The sequence below is a fragment of the Mus caroli genome, unplaced genomic scaffold (genome assembly GCF_978045245.1).
Source record: "Mus caroli unplaced genomic scaffold, Mus_caroli_1 scaffold_5, whole genome shotgun sequence".
In the NCBI taxonomy this organism is placed as follows: domain Eukaryota; kingdom Metazoa; phylum Chordata; class Mammalia; order Rodentia; family Muridae; genus Mus; species Mus caroli.
Window position 1 is genome coordinate 8,806,238 of NW_028227260.1, and position 13,898 is coordinate 8,820,135.

The 13,898-nt window shown below is 42.4% G+C and overlaps 1 non-coding gene across 1 annotated transcript; it reads left to right on the forward strand.

The window, feature by feature from the left end:
* The first annotated feature begins 1,837 nt into the window (after nt 1-1,837).
* On the forward strand, nt 1,838-1,942 carry LOC115030111 (U6 spliceosomal RNA). The gene has a single exon (XR_003835739.1). It is a non-coding gene; the product is annotated as a U6 spliceosomal RNA (small nuclear RNA).
* Nucleotides 1,943-13,898: the final 11,956 nt, after the last annotated feature.

The following is a 13,898-nucleotide window of genomic DNA, read 5'->3' on the forward strand; positions in this document are numbered from 1 at the left end:
GCAACTTAAGAAATGAGGTGGGAAGAAGGGAGTGGGGCTCCCATTTTGTTTGCCCATCCCCTGCCTTTACTTGAATCACTTTCTCAACTGAGTGTGAACTTGCTTACAGTGGCACCCCATGTGGTGAGGCAGTGAGGGGGGCCTCTGGTCATAGTCAGATGGATGTCAGGTTTCCCATATTAGTTACTTCCCTCTTTGACGTGACCAAACACCTAACAAGAAGTGACTTAAGCAAAGAAGGGTTTCTTCTAGCTTACAGTTCTGAGATACAATTGACTATGGTGGGGAAGGCTCGGGAGGCAGAAGCATGAGGCAGCTGGTTAATGACAACATGGCCAGAAAGCAGAGGGGGGTGGGGGGTGGGGGAGGGGGGAGACGCTGACTCTCAGCTCCCTCTCGCCTCTTTATTCAGTTTAGAGCCCCATGCCATGCATGCAACAGCTCTGGCCACATTTAGGGTGTGTCTTCTCACATAAAATAACTCAATCTAGAAAGTGTCTCACAGACATGTCCCATACTGATTCTACATCCCAGCAAGAGGACAATCAAGACTAACCACTGAGTAAGTGAAGCATCTTGGAAGCCAGGCTCTGGCCCTAATCATGTTCTCATGTCAATGTAGTCCTAGATCCCAGTTGGCTGCAACATGGTAGGAGATTCTGAGCCACACCCACTCCCAGATTCCTGGCCCTCAGAAATAACGAAGAAATAATCCATTTTCAGTCTTGTAAGCCATGAAATATGGGAACAAGAGATAATATAAAATTTTTAAATCAATTCTGAGTAAATAAGCCAAAACTGATATCCCTTCCATAAAATTCTCTGATCATGCTGTCCGATTAAACCAAGGTTAAGATCTTGAAATTTGGGCCCACAAGATGGATCAGCAGGTAAAGGTGCTTGGTGCCAAGCTGATGAACTAAATTCAAAACCCAAAACCCACATGGTAGAAAGAGGGAACTGACACCTGAAAGTTATCACACATGGGCATGTGCGCGCGCGCACACCCACACACACACACACACACACACACGTTAATGTATTTTTAAAACTCCAAATGCCTCCTAAAAAAAGATCTCTAGGGGGTGCTGCAGAGATGCAGCATTTCAGAACACTGGATACTCTTCCAGAGGAACTAAATTCAGTTCTCAGCACCTGCCTCTGGCAACTCGCAATCTCCTTTAACTATAGTTGCAGGACTCAAGGGAATCTGACTCCTTCCTTTGGTCTCTGTGACCATCCATACACATGTGGCATACATACATACATACATACATACATACATACTAAAAAGTAAAAGTAAGTCTTTTTTAAAGATCTCCAAACTCAAGGAAATGAGCTATCAGCTGATAAGAGTGTTTGCCTTGAGGAGCTAGAGAAAGCACCCAAGGAGCTGAGGGATCTGCAACCCTATAGGTGGAACAACAATATGAACTAACCAGTACCCCAGAGCTCGCGTCTCTAGCTGCATATGTAGCAGAGGATGGCCTAGTCGGCCATCAGTGAAAGAGAGAACCATTGGTCGTGCAGACTTTATATGCCTCAGTGCAGGGGAATGCCAGGGAAGTGGGAGTGTGGGGGGGAGTGTGGGGGGACTTTTGGGATAGCACTGGAGATGTGAATGAAGAAAGTACCTAATTAAAAAAAAGAAAAAGGGAAAAAAAGAGTATTTGCCTTGCACACACAGCTTTGGATTTGGTACCCAGCTCCCAATAAACTAGACATATTGGTGCATGCTTATAGTCCCAGCACTCAGGAGGCAGAGGCAGTAGAATCAGAAGTTCGTGAATTAAATGTTAGTTTGAGACAATCTAGGATTCATAAGATCATGTCTCATGTGCTCACTTCGGCAGCACATATACTAAAACTGGAACAATACAGAGAAGAATAGCATGGCCACTGCGCAAGGATGACACGAAAATTCCTGAAATTCCATATTTTTAACCACATGATCATCTCAATAGATGCGGAGAGAGCATTTGACAAAATCCAACACCCATTCATGATAAAAGTCTTGGAAAGATCAGGAATTCGAGGCCCATACCTAAACATGATAAAAGCAATCTACACCAAACCAGTAGCCAACAGCAAAGTAAATGGTGAAAAGCGGGAAGCAATCCCACTAAAATCAGGGACTAGACAAGGCTGCCCACTTTCTCCATACTTATTCAACATTGTACTTGAAGTTCTAGCCAGAGCAATTCGACAACAAAAGGAGATAAAGGGGATACAAATTGGAAAGGAAGAAGTCAAAATATCACTTTTTGCAGATGATATGACAGTGTATATATAAGTGACCCTAAAAATTCCACCAGAGAACTCCTAAGCCTGATAAACAGCTTCAGTGAAGTAGCTGGATATAAAATTAACTCAAACAAATCAATGGCCTTTCTCGACACATAGGATAAACAGGCTGAGAAAGAAATTAGGGAAATAACACCCTTCACAAAAGTCACAAATAATATAAAATACCTTAGAGTGACTCTAACTAAGGAAGTGAAAGATCTGTATGATAAGAACTTCAAGTCTCTGAAGAAAGAAATTAAGGAAGATCTCAGAAGATGAAAAGATCGCCCATGCTCATGGATTGGCAGGATCAACATTGTAAAAATGGCTATCTTGCCAAAAGCAATCTACAGATTCAATGCAATCCCCATCAAAATTCCAACTCAATTCTTCAACGAATTAGAAAGGGCAATTTGCAAATTCATCTGGAATAACAAAAAACCTAGGATAGCAAAAACTCTATTCAAGGATAAAAGAACCTCTGGTGGAATCACCATGCTTGACCTAAAGCTGTACTACAGAGCAATTGTGATAAAAACTGCATGGTACTGGTATAGCAACAGACAAGTAGACCAATGGAATAGAATTGAAGGCCCAGAAATGAAGCCACACACCTATGGTCACTTGATCTTTGACAAGGGAGCTAAAAACATCTAGTGGAAAAAAGACAGCATTTTCAACAAATGGTGCTGGCACAACTGGCCGTTATCATGTAGAAGAATACGAATTGATCCATTCCTATCTCCTTGTACTAAGGTCAAATCTAAGTGGATCAAGGAACTCCACATAAAACCAGAGACTCTGAAACTTATAGAGGAGAAAGTGGGGAAAAGCCTGGAAGATAAGGGCACAGGGGAAACATTCCTGAATAGAACAGCAATGGCTTGTGCTGTAAGATCGAGAATCGACAAATGGGACCTCATAAAATTGCAAAGCTTCTGTAAGGCAAAAGACACCGTCAATAAGACAAAAAGGCCACCAACAGATTGGGAAGGGATCTTATCTATCCTAAATCAGATAGGGGACTAATATCCAATATATATAAAGAAGTCAAGAAGGTGGACTCCAGAAAATCAAATAACCCCATTAAAAATGGGGCTCAGAGCTAAACAAAGAATTCTCACCTGAGGAATACCGAATGGCAGAGAAGCACCTGAAAAAATGTTCAGCATCCTTAATCATCAGGGAAATGCAAATCAAAACAACCCTGAGATTCCACCTCACACCATTCAGAATGGCTAAGATAAAAAAATTCAGGTGACAGCAGATGCTAGTGAGGATGTGGAGAAAGAGGAACATTCCTCCATTGTTGGTGGGATTGCAAGCTTGTTCAACCACTCTGGAAATCAGTCTGGCGGTTCCCCAGAAAATTGGACATAGTACTACCAGAGGATCCCGCAATACCTCTCCTGGGCATATATCCAGAAGATGTTCCAGCTGGTAAGAAGGACACATGCTCTGCTATGTTCATAGCAGCCTTATTTATAATAGCCAGAAGCTGGAAAGAACACAGATGCCCCTCAACAGACTCAGCTATCAAAAAGAATGAATTGATCAAATTCCTAGGCAAATGGATGGACCTGGAGGGCATCATCCTGAGTGAGGTAACCCAATCACAAAAGAACTCGCATGATATGTACTCACTGATAAGTGGATATTAGCCCAGAAACTTAGAATACCCAAGATACAATTTGCAAAACACATGAAATTCAAAGAAAAACGAAGACCAAAGTGTGGACACTTTGCCCCTTCTTAGAATTGGGAACAAAACACCCATGGAAGGAGTTACAGAGACAAAGTTTGGAGCTGAGTCGAAAGGATGGACCATCCAGAGACTGCCATATCCAGGGATCCATCCCATAATCAGCCTCCAAACACTGACACCATTGCATACACTAGCAAGATTTTGCTGTAAGGACCCTGATATAGCTGTCTCTTGGGAGGCTATGCCAGGGCCTAGCAAACACAGAAGTGGATGCTCACAGTCAGCTATTGGATGGATCACAGGAACCCCAATGGAGGAGCTAGAGAAAGTACCCATGAAGCTAAAGGGATCTGCAACCCTATAGGTGGAACAACATTATGAACTAACCAGTACCCCCCAGAGCTCATGTCTCTAGCTGCATATGTATCAGAAGATGGCCTAGTCGGCCATCATTTGAAAGAGAGGCCCCTTGGTCTTGCAAACTTTTTATGCCTCAGTACAGGGGAACGCCAGGGCCAAGACGTGGGAGTGGGGGGTAGGGAAGTGAGGGGGAGGGTATGGGGGACTTTTGGGATAGCATTGGAAATGTAAATGAAGAAAATACCTAATAAATAAAAAAAGACAATCAGCTAACACAAGGGTATAATGTTAAACATTATCAAAAACCATACTAAAAAAAATAAAGACCATGTCTCATGATATATATATATATATATATATATATATATATATATATTATCACACCATGACTTGCATTTATTTCTTCAATCATTCATTCATTCATTTATTCACTATCAAACAGTAGCAAATGATGTTCTTGAAACTTTTTTTTTCTAGAACAAAATTTTTGCTCTTATAGAACCCGCATGTCAGTGAAGGACAAACAATCCATAGCAATCCATGTAGTTAGAAGAGCTAAAGAGGCCTGAGACTACAGACTCAGACCAAATGCCATCAATCCTGTCTCTTCAAATAGTCCAGGCCACTCTCCCTCCTTGACATGATTTGCAACCAGGCTCCTCCTATCCTGTGATTCTATATTCACATCTAGGCTTACTCCAGAGAAGGCAAAAGTAAGTAGGTTAAGAAAGTGAGGAAGAAGGGACACTCCCCAACCAAGAACAACATGTCTTCCTTCTGCTCACAAGCCATGGCAGTAAGATGCCACATGGTTCTATCACCTTGTCAAGAATCTCTGAAAGTAGCCCAACAGTAGCCTAATACTGAAAGGGGAAAGCAGAGTCTGATGGGCTTTTCTCTGCTCCATTCCTGTTGCTTAATTCTAGCCCTGCCCATTCCACTGCTGGGCCAGACTTAAGGCCCAACACAGTCACATATTAAGGAGAACAAATGTCTCCCACGTTGATATCAAAAATCCCATCAGAAAAATCTCGATCCTTTTTTTGAGTCATTTCTTTGTGGGTTGTTTGTTTGTTTGTTTTTATTCAGCTCACCTCTAGGGGTGACACATGGAGTTCTCAGTCCTTAAAGAAGCTTATGAGACTTTTTTTTTTCTATTTCCATTCTGTGCCATAGGAAATACCAGCTTACCTGGTTACTCACAAAGCTTCATCAAAGAATAAAAGAGGAGTCAGGCCACAGCCATGCTCCTAAGTCAAGGCAACACTTTTAAGAATGCATCTTAGCCGAGGTCACCCTTTCCTTGGGAGAAGAGAATGGCCCTGGTTAATTATACAAGTCGCTAAATGTCAGGGGTAATCACGAAGATGAGAGTGGCTCGTCAAAGCCAGTCTGGAAAGAGAAGTCTATTTAAAAGCTAAATGGGAACATTCTGAAAGGCTGCCCCTGAAAAGAACCATTTCCCGGGCTGATTATATTTTAATGCAATGACCCACTCTTTCCTCTTACTTGGAATGATTACTTTACACAAATCGAATGACATCAGTCCCTTGGGAAATACAGGTGCTGTCTACATTCCCACTTCCTCGGATTCGAAATGACTTCGGAGGGGCTGAGTTGTCATTTTTAAATAGTTTTTTTTTTCAAACATGTGTTAATTATTTGTATTGGTGGGTGTGTGAGTGTCATGGCACACATGTGGCGGTCAGAGGACGATTTGTGGGAATTGGTTCTCTCCTCCCACCATGCAGGTTCCAGGAATTGAGATTTATTTTTTTACTATTTTTAATGATGTGGGATTAGGGTGGTGTGTGCCAGTGAGTGTAATTGCCTGCAGAAGCCAGAGGAGTTGGAGCTGGAGTTACAAAAAGTTGTGAAATACCCAACATGGATGTATGGAACAGAACTCTCCCAGATCCATTTCAGGAGCAATAAGCAATATGTACGTTTAACCACTGAGCCATGGCTCCAGCCCATTGGTCCATGCTGGAATCCAAAAACTTGGAAGATGGAGGCAGGAAGATCATAAGTTCAAAGTCATCCTTGGTCACATAGCAAGTTCAAGGGCAGACCTAGCTACATGAGATCTTGACACAAAAAGAAAACATCAAAAGGATACAGACTATACAAAGTGCCACAAACTCGATAGCTTCAAGGATACAAATGGATTGCATTTGGAAGCCAGAAATATAAAATAAAGGTTTTCTAGAGCTACATTCTTGCCAAAGTCTATCAGAAATATCCCTTTCAGGGTTGTCCTGTTTCTGGTGCTTTCTTTGGCTTGAGGCATGGTCACAACAGTTTTCATTCCCGTCTTCATGTGTCCATGTCATCTTCTGCCTGCATGTCTCCTGTCTGTATGCTGGGTCACTCTCCTCCTAAAGATCACAGGGCTCTCAATACATGCACTCAGAGGTAAGGCATGTGCTTAGTTTCAAGTCAGTATCTAGTACCAAATAAATAATAGTAATAATTAATAATAGTATGTTGCCAAGATCTTAAAGCCAATAAAGTCACACTTGAACACAAATACACATGCCATCCTAAAACAAAGCTCATGACTGTTTATAAGGCAGCATTTGCCAAAAGCAAAACAAAATATCAATGGACATCCGTGTGCTACGCTGCCTAATTCTGTACCAATTAAAACCCCAGTCAGAATATTCAGGACAGCTGATTTGATACATGTGTATGATTCTTCTCTGACCTTCCATCCCCACACGATTACTGCTTATCAGCTAAGAATTCTGTCTCTCTCATAATTTCCAGTAGTATCATCAGTTATCACAGTTTCCATTTTTAATATCTGTTTATTTTATTTTGTGTGTATATGTGTGGACCTGAGTGTACCATGTCTGCACAGGAGCTTGAGGAGATCAAAAGTAGCATCATCCCCTGGCACTGGAGTTACAGATGGTTGGATGTCCCCATGTGGGTGCTGGGAAGCATACACAAGTGCAGCAAGTGCTCTTAACCACTGAGCCATCTCTCCAGAGCATTTAAAAACAAAACAAAGCAAACAACAACAAAAGCCCTACTTTAAAGCTCCATCAAACTTTCAATTTTTTTTTGGCGGCGGTGGGGGGGGGGAGTTTTCGAGACAGGGTTTCTCTATGTAGCCCTGGCTGTCTTGGAACTCACTCTGTAGACCAGGCTGGCCTAAAACTCAGAAATCCTCCTGCCTCTGCCTCCCAAGTGCTGGGATTAAAGGTGTGCGCCATCACCGCCCGGCGAAACTTTCAAATTTTTAAGTGTAAAAATATTCCAGAAGGGAACAAAGGTACACAGGCCTCTCTGCCTGGGAGGCAGAGATACGTGGTTATCTATGAGTTCTAAGCCAGCCTGGTCTATCTACGGAGTTTCAAGCCAGCCAGGTTTATGCGGTGAAACCCTGCCTCAAAAATAGATACATACATACATACATACATAATCCAGAAGTCATTTTCATTCACTGTTCATGGTTTGCAGTCTTGTAAGGAGTAAGTCTTGGGTAGAGGCACTTAGTCTAAGGCTAGCAATGATACCTACTCCAAACATAAGAGATGAAAAGAACAGTCATTCCTTTGTAAATGTCAGGCCTACACAGAATTCCTGTAAAAGTCAACCCACACTTCGGTTACCACTAGGAGGCAGAAGAGTTACTGGTGATAGTCTGGTCCTACCCATCCAATTGCCAAAGGCCAACCTCACCCACTTTTTTAGAATTTATAAAAGTTAGATCCCATTTTGGAAGCATTTTACTGGAGGCAAGAAAGGTTAGACAGCCCAAGAAAGCTGAGAGTAGGTGGCAAGTCACTAAGATGCCTGGTCCCATGAAGGGATGGGAATTATGGGGAAAAAAAGGAGTTTGAGAGCAGGAAAAAAAAATGAATTGGTAAAAAGAAATGGAATAAAAGCAAAAATGGAAATCATCTCAAAAAATTAATTTCTACTAAACACACACTTTACAGTCTTTACAACTGACTCAGTATTGGGATAAATTAAGACAACTATATCACCAGGTAAAAATCTTAGGGGATCAGTGTGATATGAACAGTTCACTTTTGATGGAAACATTGTTAACTTGACATATGAACACACACACACAAGCATAAGCATACAGAAAGTAAGGTAGAAATGAAAACAGGATACAGGATGTAAATAAGTAACCCTTCAAAGGTGCACATCAGCATGTGAGCACTAGGGATTTTCAGGCTAATCAGATCTCACAAAAAAAAATGAAATGATGACCTCTGTAAGTGTGATCTGAAAAAGAAGCCTTTAGAGTTATTATAATGAACTCACAAACTAGAATCCCCCCTTCCCCCCAGAATTCTCAAGCTTTGTCCAGGCAAAGGGACTGTCTTTAAGAGCCACAGGTCATCCCTCCTCCTCCTCCCATCTCCAGGACAATCAGAAAGAAGCTCATCTGCATGGTGATTGCTTTGTTCTGAAAGAAAGCAAGGAGTTGGCAGAGCATCTTGCCAGGCAGCCGGCTTCAGAGCTGCTTTAGCCAGCCTTTGTCAGGAGGATGAATACCTGAGGAAGTAACCTCAGGAAGAAAAGATGCTTTGTTCGGCTTCTGGTTCTTGGGGCTGAATATCCAAACAGCTCTGGTTCTGGGGAGGACTCCAAGGTAGGTGGCAGGAATGCCAGACCTGGAAGGAAAGGGGAGGTTGGGCTTGCTCTTTCTAAAGCAGCTCTCAATAAGGACTCCATAGTTCCTTTTGAAGGTAGGGGCCCCAAAACTCACTGGACTCCACCCTTTAAAGGTTCCATAATACCTCCCATTCTCACCATCCTAGGAACTGAGTCTCCACTCACACCGCCTCAAAAATAGATAGATAGATAGATAGATAGATAGATAGATAGATAGATAGATAGATAGATAGATAGATAGATAGATAGATAAAGTACCAGAGCCTATGAGATGGATAAAGGTGCCTGCAACAAGCCTAATGGGCTGAGTGCTCTCCCCTAGTCCCACATGAGGAGAGAGCCGACTCCTGCAAGTTGTTCTTGGACCCTCAGGTGTATTTGTAATGATCACAGGCTCCATATGTATATGCATGCACAAACACATACACAATTCTTTCCTTATTTTTCGTGTGTATGGGTGTTTTGCTTGATTATGTCTGTGTACTATATACATGCAGGTGCCCAAAGACACCAGAAGGGAGTGCTGGATATCCTGAAACTGGAGTAACAGGGGTTTGTGAGCTACAAACTGGACCCTAGGAAACAAACCAGGGTCTTCTGGAAGAACAGTCACTGCTCTTAACTGATGAGCCATCTCTGCTGCCTAAGTCTTTTAATTTATAAAAATAGATTTTAGCTCCTCCAACCATACCTACATAACCTCAGATTTCCACCGGTTTGGATCCAACCTTGTTACTTCCTGTGGGCTCTCTCAGCTCTGCCTTCTTGGCCATTCCTCTTCCTTTATGACAGAATACCAAACAGGATCTGAAACGAAAATGTCCCATGACATATAGTCATCAAAACACTAAGTGTACAGGACAAAGCAATGATATTAAAAGCTTCAAGGGAAAAAGAACAAGTAACATATGAAGGCAGATATTTTAAAATAACATCAGATGGGCATGGTGGCACACGCCTTTAATCCCAGCACTCGGAAGGCAGAGGCAAGTGGATTTCTGAGTTCGAGGCCCGTTTGGTCTACAAAGTGAGTTCCAGGACAGCCAGGGCTATACAGAGAAACCTTGTCTCGAAAACCAAAATAAAATAAAATAACATCAAACTTCTCGATGGACACTCTAAAAGCCAGAAAGGCCCGGACAGATGTACTGCATGCTCTGAGAGACCATAGATGTACATATAACAAAACCCAGCAAAACTTTCTTTTTTTATTGGATATTTTCTTTATTTACCTTTCCCTGGTCCTCCCCTTCCCCAAAATCCCTATCCCATTCCCCTCCCCCTGATTCTATGAGGGTGTTCCCCGACCCACCCACTCCTGCCTCCCTGCCCTGACATTCCCCTACACTGGGGCATTGACCCTTCACAGGACCAAGGGTCTCTCCTCCCATTGATGCCCAACAAGGACATCCTCTACAACATATGTGGCTGGAGCCATGGGTTCCTCCATGTGTACTCTTTGGTTGGTGGTTTAGTCCCTGGGAGCTCTGTGGGGTCTGATTGGTTGATATTGTTGTTCTTCCTATGGGGTTGCAAACCCCTTCAGCTCCTTCAGTCCTTTTTCTAACTCCTCCATTGGGGGCCCTGTGCTCAGCCCAATGGTTGGCTGCAAGCATCCGCCTCTGTATTTGTCAGGCACTGGCAGAGCCTCTCAGGATACAGCTATATCAGGCTCCTGTCAGCAAGCACTTGTTGGCATCTACAATAGTGTCTGGGTTTGATGACTGATGGATCTCCAGGTGGGGAGGTCTCTGGATGTTCCACACTTCGTCTCTGTATTTGCTCCCGTGAGTACTGTGTTTCCCCTCCAGCAAAATTTTCAATCACCATAGATGGAGAAAAGATTCCATGATAAAAATTTAAATACTATCTGTCTACAAGTCCAGCTCTACAAAAGATACTATGTGGAAAACTTCAGTGTGAAGAGGTCAACCACACCCAAGAAAACACAAGGAATAAATAATCCCAGACCAGTACATTTAAAGAGGGAGAAACCTATACCATAATAACAAAATAACAGGAATAAATAAACATCGCTCATTGATAACTTTTAATAGTAATGGTCTCAATTTTCCCAATTAAAAAAAAAAAAACACAGTCTAAGAGATTGGATTAGAAAACAAGATCCATCCTTTTGCTACATCCAAGAGACATACCCTAACATCAAGGATAGACATCAACTCAGGGTAAAAGGATGAATAGAAGGGTATTTCAAGGAAATGGACTCAAGAAGCAAACAGATGTAGCCATCTTAATATCTGAAAAAATAGACTTCAAACCAAAACTAGTCAGAAGAGATAGAGAAGGACTGTATATACTCATCGAAAGAGAAGAGAGACAGAGGGAGACTAGAGTGGGAAGGTTAAATAGGGAAGGGGAGAAAGAGAAGGAGGGGAAACTAACACTAAAGGCCATTTAAGGGGTCATATGGAAACTTACAAATGTTCGAAACTTCCTAAAATATATACATATATGAAAGAAATCTAAATGGAGTCACCAAATAGTGGGAAAAACAATGCCCAAATTAGATATCTTTTTGCCAGTAAGTGAACCCTCCAGTGCCAGGAATAGATTATGTCTAGTTTAATCATTGACCAAAGGGGCACCATGGAAACCCCAGAACATCTCATGCTATTGCCAAGGTTTGTTCTCCACAAACTGCTGGTAAGGCCATAGCACGGAAGACAACACTTATATATCGCTTTTAACATAAGGAAGTCAAGCCTTCACCCCTACTGACTAGTGGCATCCTGGAAAGTGATCTGTACACTACCAAAGGAGAAGGTAACCAACATAGCTCCAAACCCTGTGATCTACAACAGTGACCTGCCTTTATGACATGCTAGTGCCATAGTGGCACAAATGTCATAACCAAACATTCTCTAATAGGATTGAAGGCTCACTTCACGAAATGGAACCCACACCTGACATGCTTGGGTGGCCAAGAACCTGGGACTAGATAGGCCAGAGACCTATGGGGAGACCAAATACTACCGCTCTGCTAAAAGGAAGTAGCAATGAAATGACTCCTGGTGACACGCTGTATGCTCATAGACCAGTCTCTCCCTCGGCTCTCATCAGGGAAGCTTCTTCTTGTACATGGGAACTAACACAAAGACTGGAATCTGGACAATGTGTAGAGAGTGAGAGACTTTGGAGCACTCCATTGAGCCAGAGGGGATGGAGGACACCAAGGGGACAGTGTCTTCCAGGTACAACAGGACTGTTGCACTTTATGAACCCATGGACTGTGTCAGCATGCCCCAGGGCCTGCCCTGCACAGATTCAAGCCAAACGGGGTCCCAGCACTTAGAGGAAGGCATGAACACAGGCTCCCACTGGACAAGGGCTTCTACTCCTAATCAAGAAGCTATCTCCAACTGATGGCCACTTCCAAAGGAAAAATTAATTTTCTGCAACAAGTCTCACTGGGCATATTAACCACACGTCTGCAGTAGATGGTCAAATTCAATTATATTATTGTAGATAATTTGTCTTATATTGTTTGGGCATTTATTTGTCTTAGTAGTCTTTTGCATGTAATATTATAATTTCTGACTGTGTTCCTTTGAGTTGTGGAAGTGTGTAGTTTCTTGTGATCTTTTCTTTTTCTGACTGGTTTGGAATTTTTTTGTTGTTGTTGTCTCCTCGCCTGTTTGTTTTCTAAAGAGAGGGAGAAAGAAATGATATTGAGTTGCGTGGGTGGGAAGGTGGGGAAAATCTGGGAGGAGTTGAAGGAAGGGAAAGCGTGATCAGAATATATTGTATAAACAAATTTTTTTTTCAATTAAGAGAAAAAACACGGGCCATCTGGAATTTTATTTTTCTTCTATAAAAACAGCTTGCGAAGGCATTGCTTTTGACAAGTAAAGCTGCTCAGTGACCCAAGGTGGTTCATTCGATCACACCATCCTCTGGGGTCCCAGAGCTGATGGCAGTGCTAAAGGCAACCTGCCCCTTTGACCTCTGTCTTCATGATCTTACTTCTAGAGCAAAGTGTTACTGTACATCCCCAGGGCTGTGACCAAGGTGCCCTGAAGAAAATAATTGGATCCTGTATATCCACTTTGCCCACCCCACCCCACCCCTAGCACCATCATTAGGCATGTCTTATCCTTGTTTGCTTTTGATATTCGCTGGCTACTGGCGACCATTGCCCTTTATCTGCCTTATTCCCTTGTTCTGACTCTTTTTTTTTCCAGTGACTCAGCGGTTTACACCAACCTGCCCCTGGATTTATCTTGGTGGTTTCAAGTGCACTTCTTTTAACTGCCAGGCCCACTTTGAAAATGTTGCAACTTTCATTGGACTGGAGAGAGGTCCTTAGGTAAGCATGATAATTCCATATCCATCAGGAAAATTAATAATTTGTATTGATCAGCTGTACTATTTATAAAGATATAGGGACTTTGATTTTTTTTTAAGACGTGGTTTTACTGTGTAGCTTCAGCTATGAAGACCAGGCTAGCCTTGAACTCACAGGAAGTTACCTACCTCTGCCTCCTCAGTGCTAGGATTAAAGGTATGTGCCACTATACCTGGCAAACACAGATTTTTTTTTACACTATTTATATATTTTTTTGTCCTGGGGAGGGGGTGCATCACATGAGTACCAGGATGTGAGGATAGAGATCAGAGGGCACAGGTTCAAGCTTAGTCATCTGAGGCTTGGTGGCAAGCACCCTTAACCACTGAGTCATCCCTCTAACCTGTAAAGAGATTTCTTCTTACATTTCTTCCTTCTTTATACTAGCATATATAAAGATGATAGAATTTTATTGAATTTTATTGTGTTTTAAAGATTTCTTTTTAGCTATGGGTGGGTGAATGGGTGGGGTGTTCCCACAGACAAGGACATACAGGTGCCCAAGGAAGCCAGAAAAATGCACCAGATCCCTTGGTGCTGGAG